We start from the raw sequence: 3,726 nt of genomic DNA on the forward strand, positions 1-3,726 counted from the left end.
ATGCGGGCGAGACAGGAAGGAGCATTGGTCATGCATCCCTGCATGAGGGTGAGACAGGGAGGAGATATGATCCCCGTATGAAGCCGATAGAACGAGGAGACATGAACGTGCATCCATGTATGCGGGCGAGAAGGGAAGGAGCATCGGTCATGCATCCCTGCATGAGGGTGAGACAGGGAGGAGATATGATCCCCGTATGAAGCCAAGAGAACGAGGCGGCATGAACATGCATCCTTGTATGCAGGTGTGACATGGAGTCATCATGAACATGCATACCTTTATAAGGACATAACATGGAGGACGCATGAACATGAATGCCTGAATTTTATGGTGGTGGCCTTCGGGTGATTTGGCACTTGCAATTGGTGAAGAGCACTTCTCCTGCGCAAAAAAATAAATTTACTATTAGCACCCCGGAGGGAGCCTCTGCACTTCTTATAGGGAGAAAACTCTGCAATGGAAGGGGACAGGGTCAATAACAGCTGTAAACTCTCACAAGACCATCACTGCTCTCACACTTTCCTGCTCTCAGGCTGGCGGGCCATTATCGGCCCTGGCTGCCGCACCATTGCCAGGTTTGTGTAACTATATTATTTCTAATTGGCTCCACTTTGATGACTTTCATTTGGATTCTGACTTGATTATTGAGATCTTAAATAAGTGACTGGGGATCAGGTGTCCACTTATTCTCATGGATAACATCACAACCAACCTTTAATTCAAACATGAGTCATGACATCACAGATGGAGTACAGCTTATGATAGAGGTGGAACGTCACATTGTAGCAGCCCAAGTAGCTCGCCGTGATCGTATAGTGGTTAGTACTCTGTGTTGTGGCCGCAGCAACCTCGGTTCGAATCCGAGTCACAGCATTGCGGTGAGGCAATGTCACGTCACGGCAGTTGGGCAGATATTTTAGAATTTCCATTAATACATTGGCAATCTCTGTGGAGGACTGAAACAATTCGATGTCCTGTTACAGTTATGAACCTTTTGTTTCTTTAATGCTCTCTGCACACTTTTTCATGGGTGACTGTAATGTATTTCAACCAAATCTAATTAAGAGTGCATTATGTGGTGACATTTGCAGTACATGAAACATTATAACACTGCCATTTACGTCAATAACCACTAGCTTGATTAAGACATATGTATTGCAGCGACAGTATTTCCCAGTTACAAATGGGAATAAAAACAACATCCGCGAGGGATTGAACCAACGACATTTAACTGATGTTGCCAATGGAGCGCGTTACAGAGAGCGCAAGGTCCCGCCTTTACAGTCACACGCTGATGATAATACAGATGTTTAAATAAACAGGCATATCTGTGGACTTGTGGTCTTTCTACATTGGGACTCATAGTCTAGTCCTAGGCTATTGTAGGCACTGGCGTATCTTTGAGTGGAATGAGAGGCGTTCTGTAGTCGCGTGAAAGGACCTTTCAAGTCAATCTGATCTGTATTGTCCTGTGAAAAAAAGCGTTCTTAGACACAGTGAGGAGTTTTTGGGGATAATGGGAAAATCATTTCCAACTAAATGACAGGAATTTCTTAGTCCAATCATGAGGTGTGCTAGGCTTTTTTATACTGTGGCGGAAAGAGAGAGAGTATAACAGTCATTATAAATAAAGGGCCAAGGAAGTGACAGTTTATGGAAGGAACAATTTGCACATAGTTTTAGAATGTGGTCAGAAGAAGGACAATGTGCTTACACATATGAAACATTAGAAGGTAGACATTATGGAAGCACATATATTTCTTTATTTTTATTGTATTTGGGGAGAGGGGGTTAATATAGCACGTACAATGTGGAAAAGTGCTTTCCATAGCACCTTGCAGGTGGGCGACATCTAGAGCTGTGCAGTAGCCACCCATGCCCCAGACGTCAAAGAGAACAAAAAGTTACACATGTTGGAAGTGAGGGTGAGACATTGAGGAGATATGATCCCCGTATGAAGCCGAGAAAAGGAGGAGGCGTGAACGTGCATCCATGTATGCAGGCGAGAAGGGAAGGAGCATTGGTCATGCATCCCTGCATGAGGGTGAGACAGGGAGGAGATATGATCCCCGTATGAAGCCGAGAGAAGGAGGAGGCGTGAACGTGCATCCATGTATGCAGGCGAGAAGGGAAGGAGCATTGGTCATGCATCCCTGCATGAGGGTGAGACAGGGAGGAGATATGATCCCCGTATGAAGCCGAGAGAAGGAGGAGGCGTGAACGTGCATCCATGTATGCGGGCGAGACAGGAAGGAGCATTGGTCATTCATCCCTGCATGAGGGTGAGACAGGGAGGAGATATGATCCCCGTATGAAGCCGAGAGAAGGAGGAGGCGTGAACGTGCATCCATGTATGCGGGCGAGACAGGAAGGAGCATTGGTCATTCATCCCTGCATGAGGGTGAGACAGGGAGGAGATATGATCCCCGTATGAAGCCGAGAGAAGGAGGAGGCGTGAACGTGCATCCATGTATGCGGGCGAGACAGGAAGGAGCATTGGTCATGCATCCCTGCATGAGGGTGAGACAGGGAGGAGATATGATCCCCGTATGAAGCCGAGAGAAGGAGGAGGCGTGAACGTGCATCCATGTATGCGGGCGAGACGGGAAGGAGCATTGGTCATGCATCCCTTCCCGAGGGAGAGACAGGGAGGAGATAAAATCCCCATATGAAGCCGAGAGATCGAGGAGACATGAACGTGCATCCATGTATGCGGGCGAGAAGGGAAGGAGCATTGGTCATGCATCCCTGCATGAGGGTGAGACAGGGAGGAGATAAAATCCCTGTATGAAGCCAAGAGAACGAGGCGGCATGAACATGCATCCCTTTATAAGGACATAACATTGAGGACGCATGAACATGAATGCCTGAATTTTATGGTGGTGGCCTTCGGGTGATTTGGCACGTGCAATTGGTGAAGAGCACTTCTCCTGCGCAAAAAAATAAATTTACTATTAGCACCCCGGAGGGAGCCTCTGCACTTCTTATAGGGAGAAAACTCTGCAATGGAAGGGGACAGGGTCAATAACAGCTGTAAACTCTCACAAGACCATCACTGCTCTCACACTTTCCTGCTCTCAGGCTGGCGGGCCATTATCAGCCCTGGCTGCCGCACCATTGCCAGGTTTGTGTAACTATATTATTTCTAATTGGCTCCACTTTGATGACTTTCATTTGGATTCTGACTTGATTATTGAGATCTTAAATAAGTGACTGGGGATCAGGTGTCCACTTATTCTCATGGATAACATCACAACCAACCTTTAATTCAAACATGAGTCATGACATCACAGATGGAGTACAGCTTATGATAGAGGTGGAACGTCACATTGTAGCAGCCCAAGTAGCTCGCCGTGATCGTATAGTGGTTAGTACTCTGCGTTGTGGCCGCAGCAACCTCGGTTCGAATCCGAGTCACGACATTGCGGTGAGGCAATGTCACGGCAGTTGGGCAGATATTTTAGAATTTCCATTAATACATTGGCAATCTCTGTGGAGGACTGAAACAATTCGATATGTCCTGTTACTGTTATGAACCTTTTGTTTCTTTAATGCTCTTTGCACACTTTTTCATCGGGTGACTGTAATGTATTTCAACCAAATCTAATTAAGAGCGCATTATGTGGTGACATTTGCAGTACATGAAACATTATAACACTGCCATTTACGTCAATAACCACTAGCTTGATTAAGACATATGTATTGCAGCGACAGTATTTCCCAGTT

At 46.3% G+C, this 3,726-nt stretch overlaps 1 non-coding gene across 1 annotated transcript; it reads left to right on the forward strand.

Annotated features, from left to right (window-relative positions):
• The first annotated feature begins 3,350 nt into the window (after positions 1-3,350).
• Positions 3,351-3,422, forward strand: TRNAH-GUG (transfer RNA histidin (anticodon GUG)). The gene has a single exon. It is a non-coding gene; the product is annotated as a tRNA-His (tRNA).
• Positions 3,423-3,726: the final 304 nt, after the last annotated feature.

The sequence above is a fragment of the Ambystoma mexicanum genome (assembly GCF_040938575.1).
Source record: "Ambystoma mexicanum isolate Mex_15411 chromosome 12 unlocalized genomic scaffold, UKY_AmexF1_1 Mex_chr12_unloc.1, whole genome shotgun sequence".
Taxonomy (NCBI): domain Eukaryota; kingdom Metazoa; phylum Chordata; class Amphibia; order Caudata; family Ambystomatidae; genus Ambystoma; species Ambystoma mexicanum.